General features: G+C 43.7%; 1 protein-coding gene across 1 annotated transcript in view; it reads right to left on the bottom strand.

The window, feature by feature from the left end:
• Positions 1 to 22,709, bottom strand: part of TPK1 (thiamin pyrophosphokinase 1) — a 642,382-nt gene extending 619,673 nt beyond the window's left edge. The window contains exon 1 of the mRNA XM_090050014.1: positions 22,690 to 22,709. The gene's annotated coding sequence lies outside the window, so the exon portion shown is untranslated. The remainder of the gene's footprint in view (positions 1 to 22,689) is intronic.
• Positions 22,710 to 23,657: the final 948 nt, after the last annotated feature.

Genomic DNA, 23,657 nt, shown 5'->3' with positions numbered 1-23,657 from the left:
CTTCTGTGAATCTGTGAATAGATGACTTATTTCATTAAGGCAACATTTGGCTCTTTTATTTAGCCTACCATACTTTGACACCAAAGTACTCCCCTAGTTTCCCAATGGAAAGATAGCAATTTTAAAGACACATTCAAAGAAAAACAAGTTAAAACTGTATTTGCCTTTTTAGATTCATAGATTCATAGATGTTAAGGTTGGAAGGGACTTCTGTAGGTCATCAAGTCCAACCCCCCACCGTGGGCAGGAAAGAGCACTGGGGTCAGATGACCCCAGGTAGGTGCTTGTCCAGTCTCCTCTTGAAGACCCCCAAGGTAGGGGAATCTTGGAAGCCCATTCCAGATTCTGGCAACCCTTACTGTAAAGAAGTTCTTTCTAATGTCCAACTTAAATCTGCTCTCCATTAATTTGTGGCCATTGTTCCTACTTACTCCAGGGGATGCCCTGGTAAATACAGCATCTCCTATTCCCTGCTGCCCTCCCATGGTGAATTTATAGGCAGCCAAAAGATCACCTCTCAGCCTTCTCTTGTGAAGGCTGAAAAGGTCTAGGTCCCTCAGTCTCTCCTCACAGGGCCTTGCCTGAAGGCCTCTGACCATGGAGTGGCCATTCTATGAATCCTCTACTTACGAAGATGAATGAATTTGTCTGCTTTGATGTTTTTTCTTGAAAAAAAAGTGCTATAATGGAAAGTAATTATAAAAATTGTTGCTTGGAATATAATAGATTGTGTTGGGAAGGAGTGACATACAATAATATGGAATTTGAGTCAGAATTTTGAATCTCTAAGGACCTATGCCTACAGCTTTCACTTTGCTTCAATGTTGATAACTGTTAAATGGGCATAATTATTCTTACCTACTTCATGGTGATGCTGTCTGGCTTAATTACTGAATTAAAAACTGATCCCAGATCCCAAGATGTATAATGCTATAAAAGTGTGTCATACCTCTTTAAGTAGGTTTCATGAGTCCAGTTATGGAAGCACTTAAGGCTTTTGCCGTCCTTTGGATCCTTAAGAATCTTTCCTGAAGCCAATTATTACAGACAGGTGGTTACCACCTGTGTAGTCCATTTTGCAGGCCCCCATATTGCCAAGGTCAAGACTAATGTCCCACACACAATTTGGACATCATTTTCACATACATTAATTTTATTCAAAGTGTTATTAAGCAAGTTTAATGGTCATGGAACAATGCTGGCTTCAAACAGAAATATAAACTGAGTAAAAATACAGTGAGGGTAACAGAAGTGGTAAAACTTTTAAGAAATATGTATGATACAGAACGGTTCAGAGAACAGTGTGTATAGGGGGAACATAATAGTGTGTCTGAATCTGCAAATAAATTCCTAAATGAGGCAGTTATTTGCCATAATGAACAAGGGTATAACAAAAATTAATAGTCTAAAATTAAGAGTGGAATTATTTTGACAGTAAATAGTTGAAAGCTCTTTCATTCAGGCTATTAGACAGAAAAATACCAAGTACCCAAAAGCATGATTAATAGAATTGGAAGAATTAGCATAGGTTAATAACTGTATCCTGTAATCCTGCAGGAGGGTCACCTATGACCTCACTCAAGAAGGCATTTTGACCCATAATGTTCTAAATCCAGATGGGTTAGAAAGACCAAGGGTTAGCATTAAACAGTGTTATCAGGGCACCTTTAGAAGAGGGCAGATTTTGGAGGTAGTGAAGTAGAAGTTGCAAAACCTCAACAGTTTACAACATCTATTATGTAGGAAAGAAGGCTTGAAGATACAAAAAACCTGTTGCATTCATTAAAAAAAAAAAAGATTTGCTGGCTCCAAGGCTTGTGTTTTAATGTCAGCAAGTGTCAACAGCCAATGAGGAACAGTGAAATTTCCTTAAGAAAAAAGTCAGACTGAGCAAAGTTCTGTGGATATACCAGCTTAAGTTTTTATTTTCTAGAAAACCTTTCAATGGACATATTTTTATAATACAGTTTGAGACACATCTTTGAGATTGAAATTCTTTACAGGAATGAGCCAATTCCAGTGACATTTTTAATGATAAAAAAAAAAATTATTTCAGGTCTATTGTTTCAATTACTTTTGTTTAGTTTTTTCATTATTTTAAACTAAACGCATTTTAATATTATGTGATTTTGTTTGGTGATATTAAACCAAAATGTTTCCATCATTCCAAATTCTCCCCCCGCCCCTGCAAAATTTATATTTCCTGATAAATTTCAGTTTTTCATTCAGAATCAAAATTTCCCTTGGAACAGAAATTCTTCCAACCATTGCTGGCCACCACTGGTACCCCAGCTGGGGTCTTCAAGGAACAGGGAGGGGAAAGTCCCTCCACAGGGCTTTTTGGCTTCCCACACAAGCTAGAAAGCCAGGCTGGGATCCTTTGGTCCCTCCCCCTTGCCAGATGCCCTTGCATCCAAAGGGCTGGGGGTGGGGTGGGGGGGAGGAGGGAGAAGGAGAGAATTCATCAGTAGGAGGGAGAAGGAGAGAACGCAGAAATTCCTGCAAAATGATCTTCCTTCCCCTCCTCCATGCAGCTACTGCCACAGGAGGGAGAACAGAAGGGAGGAGGAAGGAGTCCTTGAAGCCAGTGCCTGCCCAGCCAAGATCCCCTGCTTTGAAGGACTTTCCCACCAGGGTGGCCTCAGGGAGCAAGGGAAGTCCCCCACTCTGTTCCCCAGGGTGGCAGAACTGCTGCTGTGGTCCACTCCCTGTGTGTCTCTGATTCTTACCTGCAGGGGAGGGGAGATAGGAGGACAGAAGAATAAGGTTTCAGTTGTGGTCTGTGTGCTGCTCCCACACAACTGGAACCACACAGCTGCTCTTCCCAGTGGCTCCCAGCTCTGCCAGAAGACTATGTGGAGCAGGAGTGTGGGGGGTATCCACCTGTCCAGGGCCAAGCCAACACACTGCATCATGAATGACCCCGTCCATTATACATACACCAGAAGACATGGAGCCCAGATGAACCCCTGAGTTCCAGCACACCCCAACAGAACTGGCCCTGGGTCTCAGAAACCCACCAAGGGAATACCAGGGCCCGGTGAACTTAGGGAACAAAGAAAATAATTCACAAAGTATCTGTGGAGTAATCTCTACCATGAATTTAACTGTGGTAATGCCTAAAATTTTGTTTACAGCATGTGATTTCATAGATTTCATAGACATTAGGGGCTAGAAGGGACCTCGTGAGATCATTGAGTCCAGCCCCCCTGCCATAGGCAGGAAGTCAGCTGGGATCAAGTAACCTCATCAAGGAAAACCTCCACATGTTTTTTGAAAAAGTCCAGAGTAGGTGCTTACACCACCTCTGGGGGGAGTTTGTTCCAGACCCTGGACATATGCATCGTAAAGAACTTTTTTCTTATGTTTAGTCTAAATCGGCCTTCCTGGAGTTTATGGCCATTAGACCTTGTTATCTCTTGGGGAGCTCTGGTGAACAGCTGTTCTCCCAAGTCCTGATGTACCTCTCTTATATAATTGTAGGCTGCTACAAAGTCCCCCCTGAGCCTTCTCTTTTCTAGTCCGAAGAATCCCAAGTCCCTCACACTCTCCTCATATGGCCCACCCTCCAGGCCTTGTATCATATGAGTAGCTCTCCTTTGGACTCTCTCAAGCTTTTCCATGTCCCTTCTGAAGTGGGGGGCCCAAAACTGAATGCAGTACTGCAGTCTCACCAAGGCCAAGTAAAGTGGGAGGATGACATCCCTGGTTTTGCTTGAGATGCATTGGTGGATGTACTGTAGCCCTGTGGGGTCAGGCCAACTCTCAGGATCTCAATATTGCGCTGTTAGACAGGAGGGTGTGACACAATTGCACATATATAAACACACAAATCAATTAGGTGCATACACACACAGCTCAGGCACATACACTTCCAAACCAACCTAGGCACATACATACCTATCAACAATTCAAGCACATGCACTATACACCCCAAAAGTTCGACACAGATCACTAATTCATATATCATGCACACAATACCATATATATATATACACACACACACACTCTCACCAGTTCACACACATACAACCCACCTATACATACACATAGGTAAGTTCCTAACTTGGATGGTAGAGTGTGTATGTGTCTGCTCGGGGTACTTGGGGGAAGGTTCAGGTGAAAGAGAGAGAGTTAAAGTGTAAGGAGTGAAAGTTGCCAGAACCAGGATTAGAACCAGTGGACTACAGAGAAGTTGGTTGAGGAACTGAGGCTTGGGTTTACTTAAGGTAGACTGGGGCTGGAAACTGAGGCAGACAGCTGAAATATTGGGGGGGAGGCAGATAAATGGTGGCAAAGAGGAGACAGCCAGGAAAGAAACTGAGGCAGAAACCTGGTTGCTCAGGGAAAAAGGAAAAGGCAGAGGGGATAGGACAGTGGCAAGGAAACAGGGGGCTTGGAGGCAGAGAGGAGCTCAGGACACGTGTAGGAGGTGGCAGTGAGCCAAAGCAGGAGAGGGAGAAATGAGACAGAAGTTAGAGGAGCAGAGATTGGAGCAGGGCCAAACTATAGTAAGGCAAAACCCAACTTAGGGGTCCAAATAACAGTTTTATTACACAGACAACACACTACACAGCCCCATGAAGTTATTGGCTCACACACACACACGCACTCACAATGGCAGCAGAAGAGACTCAGTGGAAGGGCTAGAGTCCAGGTAGGGAAGTGAAGCAGAGTCCAAGTCCTTGGTTGAAAAGGGGGTGGGGGGTGATAGCTACCTATCCAGGCTGGAAAGGGGTCCTTGTCCAGTAGGTGTTGTCCGGGGGGGGGGGGGGGGGGGGGGGGGGGGGGGGGGGGGTCGCCGGCAGGGCTTCTGGGTGGATAGGTGGTGTGGCTTGGTGCTGGTCCAGATGGAGAGGGTATCTCCCTGGGTCTGTCTTCATTGCCTCTTTTTATAGGGGCAGACCTTGTGTGACCTTGTGACAGGAGGCATGCCCAGGTAAGGGTCAGCCTCTGGTGTACTGAGCATGTGTGCTCCATGCAGGGATGTGCCATTTCAGGTGTCTGTAATGGTGGGGTACAATGGCAGAGTTGCTGGTTCTGCAGGGTCTTTTGTCGTTCAAATGCTGGATTCTTGTCTCTGTTCCTGGGTGAGGTCGGTGGTTCCTGGATGAATCAATGCGAGGTGATGGCCCAGTACTTACAGGCCATTCAGTAGAGGCCTGCTACCATTGTATTTCAATCATTCCCAATCACTCTCATTCATCCAGGAACCAATTTATATGGGAGGGGTACGTGACTCATACAGTTGCGATACAGGGGATGCCCGGGCAGAGGACACAAGATGGAGACTTGACACACAAAATGGAAACCTGACATTCTCTGGTTCACTTACAAACACAGGCCCAAACCATACAATAACCATATGAAACAATAGCAATCAATACGAAAATGATAATAATACACAATATACAAGAATAAGAATCAATACAAACCTAATAATAATACAATATAAAACAGTGGATATACAAAACCAAAAACTTGCTACCAAAATAAAAATGTTAAAGCTTATCCTAAGTCTGAGGTCACTTATGCTTGTCTATAGGAAATAGAGAGGGAGAGAAAGAAACGCCAGAAATAATTGGGGAAGGGAAGGAAATGCATATCTATCATCTACATATATATGTATTAAAAAAGAAAAACTGGGGGTTTTGCTATAGTACGCCAGAGTTTGGTTTGCTTTGCCAGCCACAGCATCGCATTGGTGGCTCATATTCATCTTGTGGTCAATCAAGACCCCCAAGTCCCTTTTGGTCGTGGTCCTAGTGAGGGTAGCACTGCTGATCCTTTAAGTATGTTGAAGGTTCTTCCTACCAAGGTGCAGCACTTTACACTTCTCTACATTGAAGGCCATCAGGTTTTGGTCAGCCCACTTTGAAAGCATGTCCAAGTCGGCCTGTATCCCGAGACCATCCTGTGGTGTGACTGCCCTCCCCTACAATCTGGTGTCATCCATGAACTTTGCAAGACTCCTGAATCCAGATTGTTAATGAAGATGTTAAAGAGCACCGGCCCAGGTACTGAGCCCTGAGGGACTCCATTGGTCACCCTGTGCCATGTTGATTTGCTCCCATCAACTAGTACTCTTTGGGTGCGACTCCATAGCCAGTTACCTAGCCCATTGGACCATAAGATGATCAAGGCCACAGTGCCCCAGCCTAACTGTGAGAACATCATGGGGAACTAGGTCAAATACAATCTTGAAATCCAGATATATGATATCCACGTCGTGTCCCTTGTCAAGGGCATATGATACCTGGTCATAGAAGGAGATGAAGTTGGTCAGGCAAGAACTGCCAGTCACAAATCCATGTTGGCTAGCATTCAGATGCTTGCCTTCCATTAATCTGGTGTTGATGGATCCCTTGACAATTTTCTCCAGGATTTTTCCAGGGATGAATGTCAGACTGATTGGTCTATAATTCCCCAAGTCATCCCTCCTCCTTTCTTGAAGATAGGGACCACACTGGCTCTTTTCCAGTCTTCTGGGACCTCACCCAAGTGCCATGAATTTTCAAGTATCTTTGCCAAGGGGGATGCAATGATGCCTGCCAGCTCCTTCAAGACTCTCAAGTGTATTCTGTCCCTCCAACTTGTGAATGTCCAGTTTCTCAAGGTGTTCCCTCACCTGATCCACATTGATTTTGGGCCTGTTACCTGCTCCCAGGATGGTCTGTGTCCTTTCTGACAGTGTGATCCCCTTGGGACGGTGAAAAAAATGATGCAAAAAAGTCATTTAGGAGATTGGCCCTTTCTTGGGCATTGGATGTCAGTTGCCTCATTAGCTCTCTCAAGTTCCAGCGCTATCTTTGTTCTTTTTTTGACCGCCTACATATCTGAAGAAGAACTTTGTGTCGTCTTTGATTCCCAGACCTAGCCTAAGTGCCTTGGCTTTTATGGACTGCTCTCTACAGGTGCGGGCAAGCGCTGAGTAGTCCTCTTTGGTGATGCTTCCCATCTTCCAACGGGTGTAGGCTTCTCTTTTGAGTTCAATGAGGTCCACAGTTCCTTGTTCAGCCAAGGGGGCTTCCTTGCCTGTTGACTACATTTCTTGAGATGGAATGGCTTTCCCCTGTGCTTCAAGGACTATGTTTTTGAGAGATGACCATTCCTTGTGTACACCCTTTTCTAGTTTCCCTAATTGTCTGACCGACCAAATTTCTGAGTTTGCAAAAGTCAGCCTTCCTAAAGTTAAGGATTTATGTTTTACTGAGAGGCTTTCCTGTTCTTCGGTGAACTAAGAGGGTAACCAATTCATGGTTGCTGTCACCAAGCTTCCCCTCAATGATGTTCAGTATTGGAGTGAGAATGAATGGAAAATGAATATAACATATTATAATAATTTGGCTCTGGGAGAGTTGGGGGCGGGGAAGGGGAATGGGTCCATTGGGGTTTGGGTGGAGCATCTGACAGCAGAGTGACTGCCCAGAACACCCAATTGGCTGATGGTAGGCATGCCCCCAATCCCTCATTTGTGACCCCTTACATACAGAGCCAAAGACTGCAAAATAGACTCAGAATGATTACTCCCAGTTGTGAGTTGCACTGGCTTCTGTGTCCCAGACTGCCTGCACCCTGCCATGGCATCCCCTGCACCCATGCCCAAGAATGGAAATGCAGGATGTGTGGCATGTCCTACTTGTTACCCTGCTAGACTCTCACTGGAGCCTGTGGGATATCGTGCACATCCACCTGGACATGGTGCAGCAGCTTGTCAGCATGGTATGTACCTTCGTGTACCCAGTCCAGCAGCCAGCCATCCCACACGAGGCCATCTGCCACACCCTGTGCCTGCCAAGTATCCCAGACTGGGTCACTGACTTTCACATGGCTGATGAGGATGAAGCTATCAAGGACACCATGGAAGCCAGGGTGCTCTGGCACCACCTCCAGACCACTGAGCCCCAGTTCTGGGCCTGTGCCACCAGCACTGACTGATAGGAGTGGATGATCCTGAGCACCTGGAATGACGAATAGTGGCTTCAGACCTTCCATGTATGTCGGGTGACCTTCATAGACATTGTCACCCATCTGGCCTCCCACATCACATGCCAGGATGTCAGCATGCAGCCATCCTTCACTCCAGAGAAGCAGGTGGCTATTGCCATGGTGAAGCTCACTACTGACAGTTCCTGCTATGTCGCCAGCCAGTTCAGTGTAGGGAAGTATAACAGAGAACCTGGGGCTCCCTGTTCCTTTAAGGTCAAAGCAGCCCAGCCAAGAAGCTCTGCAACCTAGGCAGTCTACTGACTGGAAGGGGGCAGAGCTCTAGGAGAATATAAGTCTCAGGCTCAGGCTAGCAGGCTAGCCTCTTCCTGGCTGCCACGGGGTGAAGAACGCCCAGCAGCAGGGCTCCTGGATGGACTGTGGTGCTGCATTTGGAGTGAGGCTAGAGGAGCTCACTAGGATATAGCCCAGGGCTGGGAGGCTATCCTAGCTGAGCTGTGAGGGAAAGTTTACACTCTTAAAGGGGCAGCAGGCTGCTTCTTTTTTGGGTTTATGTTCTTGCCTGGGGGGTTATGGTTTATGTTACAATTTACACTGGTGGTTTGGGTTAGGACTGTAGGGGTGGTATATGGAGATCCAAGTACTGCCCGGGAGACACATGATTGCCTTGAGTGACTATTGAGCCCAGAGAGGGCAATTTTTGAGGCTACAGAGCCACGCAGTGTTCAGGGGCCTGGCACCCAAGAGGGCACAGCCACACAGGGGCTTGAGGCCCAGAAGACAGTGGCCATGGGCCTGGTGACTAGAAGGGACAAACCAGAGCTAGTCCTCAAAGCCTGGTCCGACACAGTGGCCTGGGCTAAAAGCCCTAGCCAGAGTAAATGGGCAGAGGCTGGGGAGGCTGAAGCCCCAACAGGACGGAACAATGATATTGTAACACCTGTGAGGCTTGGGGCATGGTGTAGGGAAGGATTGGAGCCATGCAATTATCCCCTAAGTTTTTAGATGCATTGCAGTGGCACAGACATAGGGAGGCCCAGTGAGGGGCCTGGAGCACTAGAGGCTAGACTGTGGCTACAAAAAGGTCCATGGGCAGCCTTTTTATTTATTATTATTATATCAAGGCATGGTGGGTGAGGGAAGGTGCCCTAAGAGCAGAGCAGGGCATGGTTGTGGAGCCACCATGGGGTGTCACAACTGCCCCTAGGACCCTGACGTGCTACAGCAAGTCCATGGCCAGAGAGGCCATCTGGGATGTCTGCAGGGTCATACCAGGTCTTGGTTCTAGGGCTGATTTTGTTCTATGTCTTCATCAGTGACCTGGAAGATGGGATGGAGTGCACTTTCAGCAAGTTTGCATATGACACCAGGCTGGGGGAAGTAGTAGATATGCTGGAGGGTAGGGCTAGGATTCAGAGTGACCTAGACAAATTGGAAAATTGGATCAAAAGGAATCTCATGAGGTTCAACAAGGACAAGTGCAAAGTCCTGCACTGAGGATGGAACAATCCCATGCACCAGTATAGGCTGCAGGCTAACTGGCTCCTCTAGTCCTGTGTTCTGGACAGTGCTGCCTGCAACCAAGGGTTCCTGGACACGGTTTCCCCTCCCCTCCCCAACTCACCCCAGGGGCACACACAAGGGTGGGCAGCAATATGGTGCAAGCAAATGGCATACCTTGGTTTAAAATGTTGCAGACGGAAAACTGTTCTTGTGTTTAATAAAGAAAACCTGTTAAATGTTATCTGTGGCAGAACGTGGTCCCTCTTCCCAAATAATACAAACCAGCAAACTGGTTGGGGGGGGGGGGAGGGGTGGTTTGGGAAAGTGGAAAATGAACCTGGAAGGACCAGTTAGGAAGAGGAGGGGGGAGGTGACTTGGTTCTGGAGAAATGCCACAGGGGCTGAACTCAAGAAATATACAACCTTGGAGGGGAGGCATAGGTGAGGGAGCTATACACTTAGCACAGCAAGTCCTGGAATAGGAAGTGAAGACCAGGACTTCTTCATGTAGGAACTGGACAGGCATATGAGCCTAAGAAGGCTGTGAGGCAGCTGTGGGAAGTGGCTGCTAGGCTGGGGAGAGGAGAGAATGCAGGACAGGATGCACTGACACAGTGGAGGCTGTGGATTCCTGGCTGTCCCTCATAGGACCTCCTGTGCCTTGGTTCCTGCCCCTGGGGGCCAATTTTCCCTTTGGATGCCCCAGGCCTGTGACCCCCAGCCATGTCTGTGGCTCACGTGAAAGTCTCAGGTCCACATGTATGGTTTTTCCTCTCACTGCATCTAGGTATGGCCCCTAATATGCAGGTATGCAAAGTGATCTGGGCTCTGCTGGTCAGGCCACTCCCACAAGCTGGAACCTCCCACAGTCTTCCACCAGGCATGGGGTAGGCACGAGCCCAGCAGACTCAACCCCCTCCCACCTCTAGCAGTGACTGAGGCCAACAGCTGATAAAGGGAGGGGGAGGTAGAGGCAGCATAATTCCCCTTGGCTCCAGGCTACGGAGGAGGTGGATGAGGGGAACACCCACTGAAGCTGGGGGATCTGGCCAGCCCTGGCCTGGAGGAACTGTTCCCCTGCCATGTGTGGGTGCAGGGCCAAGCCCTGCCGGACCATACTAAGTGGTGAAAGGGGGGAAATCCCTTCTCTGCACCAGGGGCTCCAGGACCCTGCTAGGGGCTGGGAACTAAGGCTGTTTGAAGCTGCAGGTACTGATTCAATTTGGAGGAGATTGGGCCTGATTTAGTGGCTGAATCTCTGTATCCAAATCAAATCAGGGGACCAGTTTAAAAGGTCTGAATTGATTTGAAGTTCTCTGAATTAATTCAGAAAAGATTCAGAGAGCTTCAGTGATTCAGGCAGTCCCTGCCCGCTGCAGCAGGGAGCTGGATCTGGACTCGAGCTGGTAAGTTGGTGACAGGGGAGCAGGGGCTGGAGGAGGAGGGAAGGGACTATGGAGGGACCCCTGCCTGGCCCAATTCCTTTCCTGCTCCCCGAGCCTCCCCGAGTAGCCCCTGACCCCTGCTTGCTCCCCCAGTCCTCCCATTGCTGCTCTGCTCACCCCAGCTCTGGCCCTTTAAGAACCCCCTCCCTTGGACTCACCAGCTGCTGCAGTGGCCTTGGGGTTTCTGGAGGCTCATGGAAGAGCCCCCCATGCAGCATGAGGCAGTGGGGATCCCCCCCACACCTGCCAGGCAGGAGCCAGTGAGTCACAGTTTTATTTTTATTTTTTTAAAGGGCCAGGAGCTGGGGCAGGTGGGGCAGCCATAGGGGAGGCTGGGAGAGCGGGCAGGGGCATCAGGGCTCATGGCAGAGCCCCCCATGCAGCATGGGGCAGTGGGGATTGCCTCCCCCCCCAGTGGGCAGCAGCCAGTGAGTGGGGGGGTTTTTTCCGAAGATCTGGGACTTGGAATGGCCGGGGCAGCCATTGAGAGCGGGTGGGAGATAAGGCCTGTGTGATTCGGAGATTTGGGACGGTGATTCGAATCACTGAATCAAATCACTGTCCCCTGGATCAGCTGAATCCAAAGTGAATACTAGCTGTTTCACACAGGCCTACTGGGAACCTCCTCTTAGGCTGGGGGATCCAGCCAGCCCTCGGCTGGAGGGACTATTCCCCGCAGGAAGCAAGGGTTTGGGAAGCATATGCTGGGCAGCCAATGAGCTCTGCTTGGCTGCACTTCAGTGCCTTTGGCAGGTTGGGAGGTGTGCTCTATTGCCCCCCACTCCTGCGGCTACTGATATGGGCCACTGCGGGGGTCTGGCTGCCTTTCCAGTCTCAAAAGTGAACATCGGTTTACTTTCTTATCAGTTCAATCTACACAGTTTAGAGAAACCCACAAAGGTTGAATCAATTCATCCTGGGGCTTTTTGACTGTCTGTACTTAGCTAGCATGAGCCCTGTACAAACATGTTCCTTGTTAAAACTGCTTTATGGGGACCTCTGACGGAGTTCTCTTGTTTCTCAATGATCTTTTAAGCCTTCTGAGTTGTTTCATGTTTGTTTTTTCTCTTTTTGAGTGAGGAGTCTGAGGAATTCATTCACATCGAACTTTTCAGGCATTTGTTCAAAATGAGGGATAAGAGGTAAATTCTCGATCAAAGCAGTCCTGAAGGGCTTCAGGCTGGTCATGCCAACTCTTTAAGCAGCAGACGGTATTATCTGTTAAACCAATATGGGATCTGACCAATAACCCTTGTTTTTTGTCAGTCACAGTTTACCACCACAGCAAGTGGAAAGCTAATTCAGATTTCCCAACTGCTAAAGTACATAGTCTGTTTGATTAAAATAGGCAGCGGAGTGTGTTTGTTGGATCCAAGCTAGTTTTTAGAGTGCTGATCTGCATGCAGAACGTTTAGCAAGAGACACAGTGTGCAGATTAAACTACACCTTATTTCCTATAAATGAAGCTGGTGAAATTCTTTCTTTGTTATGTATCCAAGAACTTAACATTCAATTAAGTTCTGCTATCTGTAACACTAGTTCAAATCCAGACTTAAATGGTGTTAGGTCAAATTTGTAACAGTATAGCTCAGAGCAAAATTTGGCCCTTTCTCCAATTAGCTTGAACAGGAAATATAATATAACCAGTGGTACAGAGTTACCTTCAAACTCAGTCTTCTTATTAAAACAATATAGTAGTCAACTGTAATGACCTACTGCCTGGTTCACAAAAGCGTTCCTCCAGTATTTTGAAACACTGTGATATACCATGATAATAAGGAAAAAGACAGCAGTCTCCAAGTTGCAGTGAAATTCAGTTACTTCATAAGGAGACTATACGAAGACAGCATGTACGTAGCCAGAAACAGACTTCCCCAGCTGCTTGCTTTCTTCAGAAGCTGAGTTAATGGGGATGCTTTGAAAGCTTGGCTGTAGTGTGCTCCTCTCATCACAACTAAAAGATGCTGTGAAACAGCTCTCCTTTGGTCTGGTTATGTTTATATTATAACCATTTGATTTGGTTATGTTAACCTAATACAATTCGAGAAATCTGAAAAAGAACAAGAATGGGAATCTGAACTGACTACTTAACAGCCAGCCAAAAGGAATTATCAACTAAGGTCCCTTTAATTTGAATACAATATGTACAAAGCGTGTGTGTGTGTGTGTGTGTGTGTGTGTGTTTGGAGATTAGAAACACCTGGGAAAGACAAGAACATAAAAAGAACTGAAAAAAAAATGAAGAAATTGGTAAGCAAAACCACAACGCCTCAACTGCAACCTGAATTGATTTCAGGATCAAGTCTTCTTGTAAAACTAGAGAGAGTTGGCCACACATGTATGTTTGGGGGAAGGTTAGCTATCTCTCACTCTCAAATAGTATAATTCAGCTGTGTCAACCTCCCTATCTCATGTTCAAAGCTAGTGGTAAGAAAACAATCTCTAGGTCTCTGTAAAAGCAACCTGATCAGTCTTTCAGATAAAATGCATGTTGTGACTAATAAAGTCTATGTTATATACCAGGAGAAATAAATCCTGAATCTAATAGTGGCTCTCATTTTCCTAGGAAAGCCCTGTAGAAGAGCTGTGAGCTTGGTGAGAAATATGCTGCACAGACCAGGATCGAGCCATTCCAGCAAAAACGTTTAAAACATGAATACCTAAAGTTAGCCATTTAAACCCATATTTAAACAATTTAAAGAGGAACCCATGTTCTCACTGAAAAAAGTTCAGACAATGCACTCTTTCCTAAGGCCACACAGCCAATTAGTAACTGAGTTAAAAAGAGAACTCAGAAAGAGGACCTGTGGCCGGCATTTTAGCCATCAGACAATAGTGACTCATTTTGTGCCTACAGTAGATGCATACAAAGCAAACCATGCTGGAAAAATCTAAATGCTTTCAAGCAAAATCCTAAGCTGACTTGCACCTTTTATTTAATACGTGCTGGGAAGACAGTTTGCTAATCTGTTTTTAAAAATCTCTACAAGATATTATAGGCTTATTTTAATTTTTTTTATCCATCTTTTCCCTAAATTATAGTTTTAGACCATAAATTAAGCAGGGGGAAGATAGTTAAATTTATTAAATGCCTAACATATACACAATGATAAATGACAAAATATTAATTGTCATTAACCCACAGGCAAGGTCCATATAACAGGGACTGTGAAGATACAGAAAAAAAGGTGAACCTGAACCTACGGCATCTAATTTAATGTCCCGGGAAATATGATTTAATCCTTATAGAGCTGACACAGAGAGCTATGGGAACAATTTATCTGAGAGATGTGGAACTGTTTGATCAAATGAAGAGTCAAAGTCCCCCCCAAACTCTGCTGTATTTATGGAATTACTACACTAAAGAATTTACTGCTTTGGAGAAGCAGATCAATAACAGTTTGTGAAAAGCCTGAGTTAGAAACAACTTGAACTCAGACAAGTGTTCAATACAAAGTTCATAGCTATAGACTTCAAATTGTCCAGTATAAAGGAGAACTGATGCTTGACCTTCCTCATCGTTCCTGTGCTGCGGGAAGAAAAAGTTTATTTACAGCAAAAAGGAAACCAACTAGCATCTAACAAGGAGATAACCTACCCCTCTTACAGACACTTGATCGGCATTTTGGAGTGGAGGCTGGCACAGCAGCAGAGCCTGACTCATTTTAAAGGAATTATTAAACTTGTAGCTACGTTAGCCAAGCTCTAAGAGAATAAGCTGTGGCAAAAGCTAGATACTAACCCAGGTGACTGAATTATGAATAGGTGGATACTTTGAATCAAGTTACAGATTTAGGACCTGATCCTGCAACTAGTATTGCACGAGGGAGGCAGGGGACTGCTAGGGCCTTTGCACATCCCCAGAAGGTGAAATCTTGGCCTCATCAAAGGTAGCGGGAGATCTAGCACTAACGTCAGTGGGGCTAGGGATTTCACCCAGGGATAGTGCTGAAGCGCTGTGTGATGTGCCGTTCTCTACATCAGTGCAATCCACTGCAGGATTAGGGCCTTGATTTTAAAAGATCCTTTTTGATATTCAAATATTACCCGAACTGAAAGAAAAAGACTTCTTAAGATGTTAAAAAGAAGGCCCCGGTGCTGCACCCATTCTGTGAGAACCCAGAAATTTCACACTGAAAACTGGCTTATAGTATCCAACAGAATCCAAATACTTTGCAGGATTAGGCACCTTACCCTCTTGCAAAGATGATGGTTTACAAAATATCCAGAGTATATATAGCTGCAGCCAGCGACTTCAGAAGACCACAGAGGTCCTCCAGCTGCTCACTGTAGCATTTATTTCAAAGGGCACCGCTTCTACAGTCAGCTGTGTGGGATCACTCAGCAAACAACTGAACAGCTTGTTCTTGATTCAGCAACTTGCTGTGAATTAAGTAGGTTGTAAGCCTGCTTGAATGAATGATCCAGGTTCTCCGGTACAAGACAAACATTTTACACCAAGAGCCAATCAATGGGAGGTTTCTGTAAGGACTCCAGCATCGGTTCTCAAATGTCACACCTCTCTTGCAAGTACCAGCTTATTGCTGAACACAGAACAAGATAATATAGTAATATACTGGGTTTTTTTGCTTGTTTGCTTTTTGTTCTTTTTTTTTTTTTTTGCTGCCTGCTGCTTGCTAGAAGAATGCTGCAACTTTCTTAGAAGTGTAGGGGCAGAATATATTACTGATACCTAATCAGTGGAGGTACATCATTTTATAAGCAAATAAGAGGGTTGGAGTGATTGCCTGTGGAAAGAAAAATCGATTGCACTGCACTTTTCTCTTATAAGGGCTGCTGATAGCACCTCTTCACTCCCTCCTCCATCCCTTTAAGCAGACTGTTCTATTTTCATGTAGTCTTTTCTCTGATATTTCGTAATATGGTCTCATTGAGAGTCTATACGTGTGCTCTGGGGTGGGGGGGCACTTTAATTACAGCTGCTCTGAGAACTGCTCTAATTAAAGCGCCTGCAGCATCACATGTATTCAGCATCCCACACTTCAAAATGGTGGCAGGGGAACTTTAACTAAAGCTTGTTTGATGAGTTTTAATTAAAGCACCTCCACTTCCATTTTGAAACGCGGGGACGCTAAATAGAGATGACATGGAGGCTGCTGCAGCACGCTAATTAGCACGCTCCAACAGACTTGCAGCAGACCAACGTGTGCATCGGAGCAGAGCATATATAGGTGCTCATATTGGTCTAAATGATCCACTTTAGGTGCCCAAGTTTAAATGTTCTTTCTGTAATGACTTACTCTAGCTATGCAAAGCACAATCTTTTTTTACCAAGCAGGCAGATGCTTTACAGAGTTTTCCTCCACCTGCATCTGTTTCTTCCTTATATCTGAGGAAGGGAACTTGATGTGCAACAGCTCTTTCAACTATTGGTCCTATGAAAGATACTGCAAAAAATCCTTGCCTCAAATAAAAAGGCAAATTCTGCATTCAAAAGAGGTCGCAACCTTACTCAAGACTGAGAACAGGATCACCCCTAAGCTGGGCTTTAGGTTTTAAATCCTTATTATAAGAATAAAGGGGCTATTGAGAATGGGAGGATAGTTAAGGCAGTTGGGACTCTGGAGGGAGGCGTATCTTGGCTCAGCTGCAAGAGTTTTCTATAGAACTTGAACAATCTAGGATGGAGAATACAGAGAAAAATTAAATGCTTAAGGGTGATCTGAGACTTTTTGCAGGTTCTACCTTTTTAATGGCTTTTTGATTTTGTCCCCTAACAGAAAAATGAAGATATTATTCTCTTCTTCCACTCTATATAAGACTGGAAGCTTTTAGGTCAAGGACCATCCTTTCCAATGGAGCACATATGGAGCAAAATGGAGCAGATATAGAGATGTAGCAAAATCTTCAAAAATGCCTAAATAATTTAGGAATCTAAGATCAACTGGCTTTAAGTGATATTTTGGCTTTAAGTAATATTTTTGGATAGAAAGGGCTAGAATCTATTTCATTGTATGTGCACAAATGGAACCGACCCATTTGCATAATTGCAGAATAGGACCACAAACTGTGTTAGTACCAAAGACTGCAGCTGGATAAGTGCCACTGGGGCACATCAAGTAAAATAGGATCTAGCCATAAGTCCCCTTTGAAAAAGGGACTTTGGCAGGGAGTTAACTCCAGAGAAATTCATAAAATGGATGTAAGGAGTAGGGAGGTGCCCTTGTGTTTATACCTCCTTAGAAGACTTGAGTTAGATTTGCGTTAAATTTTGAGTAGTTTGAAAAGGTGATCCAGCAAATTGAATTAAAAATTATTTTTATTTTTTCAGGTGAAAACTGCATGATATCTGAATTTTGGTGGCTTGTTGGTAGGACATTCCCCCCCCCGCTTTCAAAATAAAAAAGGCAGATCCTATTTTAATTTGTGGAAGGAACTGCTCTAGTAAATCTCTTCCCAATAATGAAAAGTGGTTGACACACATTAGATGTCTCCAAGTAGTCAAAAGCAAAAAGATTAATGAGGCCTCTCATTAATATGGCATGCCCTCTAAGACCTATGGACCTACAATATGACAACTATATTAATATAATAGTTCAGAAGAGTCTTTACTGCATAAAGATCCAGTAAATAAACTCAGGCATGCCTTGGACACCTATGGGAATGGGGATCATTAAGTATATGGCTGGAGTCATATTTAAGTATTGGAATTAATAATAATTCAAAAATTCTTCAGTTACTAGGCCCTGCTCTGCTACTCACTACTGAGAAGCCAGGTGCTACTTTTCTTTCCTAATTTACTAGCTTCTGTTTCCATTAGTCTTGCAAACAAACTTTCAGCATGTATGTGTCTGTTTTAATTACAGGGGTCTGTTTAACCCAACAGTCTCCACCTTGGCAAAAGTCTCCAACTCAGTCTCCTTCCATGCAGTTTTAGAAGCAGCAAACTCACAAAAACACATAGGGTGCATCTACCCATCACCCTAGCAACATGCTATGATGCCATATGATGCACTACAGCGATGCAGTGATCACATGTGTCTACACGTAATCGGCAGCGACTTTGCCATAGTGGTGCACTCCCCTGCTTTAGTGCAGCTCTACAGCAAAGTAGCGGTAAAATCTAACTGTGTGCTGCAGGCACAGTGCAGTACAGGCAGTTACTGCATCATGCTTTAGTACTTCCAGAAGTACTAAAGCACAGTGCCGTAACACCATTGCCACACGGTGACATGTAGATGCACCCATAGGCACTCATAAAACAAACAGCGGACTATATGGAGTTGCCTCTTAACTTGCTGCTGCTCATGGTAATATGGCCTGCCTCTGAATACCAAAAACACCAGACCTTTCTTTTTAAGATGTTAACTAGCTATCTGACCAACCAACTAACCATACCAGTGGCCTGCCATGAAGGCCAGTGGTCAGCTCAGAAACGCACAAGAAGAATCTCTGCTGGAAAAATATTTCTTCAGCAGCAATAGTTACTGCCGCCTCCACCCTGCCTGCCTCCTCTATGCAGGAGAGCAACAGAGCACAGACCCTATTCTGATACCCAACTCCTATTTGATTCCCTGTCTTTCTCAGCTTAGGGTCTTTTTCTCTTTCCTGCTCCATCCTGGCAGGATTGAAGTTTTGTTGTAGTGATGATGCTCCAGGAAATGTCTGAGGGTTAGTGGTTTTGTGATATTTTTTATTCGACTAACTGTATGATGTTGGGAGAGAGCGCTTTGGCAAACACGTCTTCCTCTAGCATATGCTCTCTATCTCCTTGCCAACTGTTGTCAGACTCAGTATCATTCCCACCTTCTCTCTCCCTATTTCCTGCACCATTCATTTCTCTCAGATTCTTCCATGCTCCTTCCATCTCCTTTCGCCAAACTCCCTTCTGAAATCCCTCTGTCCTCTACCTTCCAGGATGTGATATCCATTTTCTCTCTTCGTAGCTTGTAATTTCTCTCCTATCTTCAGCCAAGTAGGAGACAGCAGCTTCATGTGAAAGAAACTCATGCCACTCTGGCAACCAATACTGGCTTCTCTGCCTTGCAGTCACTGGTTCCACACCCTACTCTGTAAAAACCTGGATCTGCTTCTGGGCATGTGCTATGAGCGTAAGTACAATATCTGCCCTCTTTACAATATTATTTCTTACTGCATGTGCCTTATCCCGACTACTTTAGATAACAAGTTTAAGTGACATGGATTTTGCTGTTTGGTTTGAAATATTAATGTGGTCTAATATTTTGTTATTTTCTCAGGTGTACTTCTGCATTGACTCTGAAAGGTACAAAATTGGTTTACTATTGTTCATTTGTATTTTGATGTACTGAGAAATCCCAAATAATATCAGAACTCCACTTTTTTAGGTGCTAGACAAATATTGCAAGAAACACAACCTACACTGGAGCACATAGACTAGACAAAGTGTAGGATAAAAGAAACGGAATAAGCAAACAAGGAATGAAGCACAGAGATAATAGGTGACCTACACACGATCACAATGAAACCTGTGAAACAGTTGCAGCTTTAATCCACATAATTCAGGCCAACGCCTGTGCTTTAAGCACAGAACCATCTTTTCTCACCTGTTGTTCTTTCTCTCACTGGGAACATATACAAAACTGGATGGAGAACATGAACAGATACTTATTTGGAGATAATAACCCTTCTGACCCTCCTCACATGCACCACAGATATGAGAAAGTTCGAGGGCCACCTCTATCTAAAAGTGAAAAAATGAAGGTTGATAATGGAATGTAAAATAAAATTACCAAAATCACAGAAGAGACCTGAATACCATAATATGAATATTAAGACCTGATTAAAATATGTAAAACATAATAAAGCAAAGCTTGATGTCAGGCTAAAAATAAATCTGCATATATTAATACTTAGCATTTATAGGGCTCCAGATAATAAGATGACAGCTGTTATTAATAAGTAGAGCTCCAGCTGCACAAAAAAGCACCACCTCATTGATAGAACGTGAAAGTGCTGAATGTACTAGGAATGTCTCATCTATTTAGATGGTTGCACTTCTGGCTCAAGAACTATTACTTACTATACCCTCATAGAAATAGAACCTACAAGCTGGTAGACCCATTTATCAGGTAATGCATTGGAAAAAGCTTCCAACATGCAATAAAATTTCAATCCCTCTTTTTCTAGGATTGGATTATTTTTCAAAACAAAAAAAAAGTCCAAAAATAAATCAGACAGATCAGCTCCCTGGCCCCTTTGCAGACCTGTTCGCCTGATGTGGGATCTCCTGCACTAGCCTACCAGCTCCCTTCAGGTTTCTCTCTTTCCAGCTTTCCTTCCCATTAGCCTTTCATGTAAATGCTAGATGTCCTGCTACCTAGCATCTGGATCCATACCCTCACACCCAGCCTGGAATGCAGCTAATTCATTACAGGTTGGGCCATGCTCAGCTCCCTAACTATAATAAATACATAAAAAAATACATACACTGTTGGAAGAAATATTATCATTATTCCCATCATATTAAAATACTTTCCTACAAATGTGAAGAGGCATTGCTGCCTGTGCACTGGATGGTGCCAAGCATACTTGGGAGTGCTCAGTGAATGACTAATACTTTGTTTGCTCTCTTACATGAATCAAATTAAAGCCCTTTTATATGTTAGATAAATAATGAGCATGAAATGGATACAAATGACTGTTAGGAATGGACCAACTTAATGGAATGCTTTTGCCTTGTAAATCTCTCAGTGCTTTTTGGGGATTCGAAAAATTATCTGAGCATTCACAAACCTTTATAAAGACAAGCCAACTAAACACAGTACCATCTTAAAGCTGAAGTGTCTTTATTTCACTTGTTGATGAGCCCAGACTCTCAACAGAAATACAGCAGCAAATCTCAGAAATACCAAGGCCAGCAAGTTATTTTCTTAGAAAAGGAGAAGACAGATATTACCAACTATTAAAATGATTATAGAAATCTTAATTTAGAAGTGCTATAGGTCTGAGTTCTGAGGATGGAGAGAGAAGAACAGGGAAAGTAATAGAAAAACACAATGCTGGAATTAAAAGTAAACCTCTCTTGTGAATCTAACTCACTACATTTCCCAGATTGATTAGAAAGCATTCAAGTTCTTCTGCATGTCCAGGAAATAACAGCTGTTGGACATTTCAAAAGCTCTTATTCCTGGAAATCTATCAGCAAGTCCTCTCTACTTAGTCATTAGAGAGTAACTGAACTCTTTTAAGATCTGTCCTAATTTCATCTGGATGATTTAATTCAATACATTACTCTTTCTCTTAGATATAAAAGCCTTGAAAGCCTACCTGCCTGCCATTCAATAACCCCAAGTAACCTCTCTATATTTTCCCGGTTGCTTTTTATCATCTGTTGACATTGCCCTCTTTTGTTTCCCTCCTCCCCCCACCAACCTGTCTCACACCTATTAACTCCTAGCCCATCTGATCTTCCCTGCCACATATTTGCACTTTCACAGATATGCATTTTGCATAAATTGGCTTAAATTTCTATTTGGACCCTAGAGAGGAGACAAACACCAGCTGACTCTCCCCACACCTGAGGAAGTGTGCCTGTGCCCAAACGCTTACAAAGAACATTTTTCCAACTATTCAGCTGGTCTAATAAAAGATATTACATTTACCCAAATAACCTTATCTCTCTACATCAATAAATGATGTTTATGCATATACAGCCTAAATTGCCACAATTAAACACAATTAAAAGTGAACAAAACCCGCTTAATGAAGATGCAGCTATTTTGCCAGTATAGTTTATATCAGCTCCCCAAATTAAATACATACTACTAGCAAAAGGACTTCTTTTGCTACTGCAAACTGTGTCTACAGCACAGCTTGTGGTAGCACAGTTTTTTCAATTAACAGTGTGTTTTTTACTGCTCGCTCTTATCTGATGTCTCTCTGACATAGAAACTTCTAAAATCAGACTAGGTTTTAAAGGGAGTAGAAAGGTTTCAGCGTCCTGGAAACCTGTATAGAGCTGCCTTTGAGTATAAAACAAGGCAGAGAACTTTGGAAATATAGTAGCTGTCCTGTTAACATTATCTGTTTTGAGGTTTAAACCCTGTGAAACTGCTTGAAGAGACTGTGACCAAATACTAAGGTAGCAGTCATTTTGGTTGCAAAACTGTAAAATAAACCCATGACCCTAAAAGCATTACTCAGTTCAAACTTGTCCCTCCTGTTGAGATTCTCTCAATGCTAAATGCCACTCACCTAATACTAATGGTACACTGGGCCTTTTCTACAGTCACTATTTCTAGAAAGAACATTTAGGACTCTGGAAAGGAAACCAAACCAAAGTCATTAAACTGAACCCCTTCAACTGTGGTTCCACATTTTTGTTCCATTCTTTTTTCTGTAGTCATGGCCTAAAGAGCTTTTGGGTACTTCCAGGTTCCCCTCTTCCTTTAATTTCTTTCCCCCTTTCCCATGGAAAGTGAATCTACTTATAGATTTACATTTCTCAAATTTTTGCTTGCCTCTAAAACCATCCTGTGGTCCTCTGAAGTATCAGGCGATCCATAAAGTAGATTCTGAAACTTATTCAAGGAAGACAGGTTTTGAGTGGTTGGTGGCTGAGAATTATAACTTGGAAAGGGTTAAGAACTGGCTTTAAGTGAAGATTAAGCTGGGTACATTTTATATTGACCTGGCTGGTTTCTTGATATGGGATTAGGAGTAATTTATTGTTGAACTCCCTGATGTGTTTACTCACACATCAAGTAGATAGTAAAGAGGATATATACATCATTAGCAAAAGCAGCATCAAGGATTTACAAATAAGGAAAAAAGGAAAAAAAACATTACTCACTATTTATGGCCACAACTGGAGTGACTCTGAGCTTTTCAAATTGGTCTCATATATCAGTTACTTTCAATGGCAGATCCATATATTTTATCACAAGAGATAATTTCAGGGTTTGTCTGAAGCCCGATCAGAGTAAGTGAAGATCCGCTTATCAGGCAGTATTCTAAACAGGAGCTGTAAGGAAGCAATATGTAAAGTCGACTGAGCTCCTCATCCTTCTGAAGCAGATAAATGAATTCCAAGTGGTTTACTATATAAGGGGCCTTTCAAATGAGACCTGATAGCAAGCAGTTCCTTTGGCTTTGCCTGGACATTACACCCCCCTCCCCTTTTTAAAAAAACAAAAGTGGAATTTTACTCCAGAGTTCATGATCAAAAATTTCCCCTCAATCTCTTATGTGGAATGCTTAATAGTTACTGTTCTTCCATTCCAGTTGTGGAATGATTGTGCCCTTTGTACAGTATATAATTAAGCACCTTGGGCATCCTCTGGGGTAGTAGGTTATAATACATTTAGTTCCTGCATCAAAGAGAATCTGTGCTTAATTAGTCTTTCCCCTGTGAAACTTATACCATGAGGAACCATAGGATTAGTCAAAGTTTTTGGGTTGCACAGAGTTCTGCATATAAATACAAGGTTATGATTGTTTTTCCTATGGCTCATTGCACAAAAGTGGAAGTCGAGAAACTATCCACTTTTCCTTAACTTATCATAAGCATTAAAACAAGCACAAAAGAAATCAGGAAGGAAAAAAAATAAAATTATAGAAGAGATCAGAAAACAGCTGAATGTATTAAACCACACTATAGGAACTCAGATGGGAACCATATTATGAGTTTCCCGACCCAGAAAACATAATGAAGTTTCCTTGTTTTGAAGCTACTATCATGGTAAACCGGAGCAGAATTTACTTTTGGACGGACTGAAAGAACAGCATTATGCCAAGTGGAAAGAACCAATTCTATCCACT

Source organism: Crocodylus siamensis, chromosome 5 (assembly GCF_052110815.1).
Source record: "Crocodylus siamensis isolate JL-2025a chromosome 5, ASM5211081v1, whole genome shotgun sequence".
Classification (NCBI taxonomy): Eukaryota; Metazoa; Chordata; order Crocodylia; family Crocodylidae; genus Crocodylus; species Crocodylus siamensis.
Note: the sequence above shows the minus strand (reverse complement) of the source record. Positions and strands in the feature narration are given on the sequence as shown.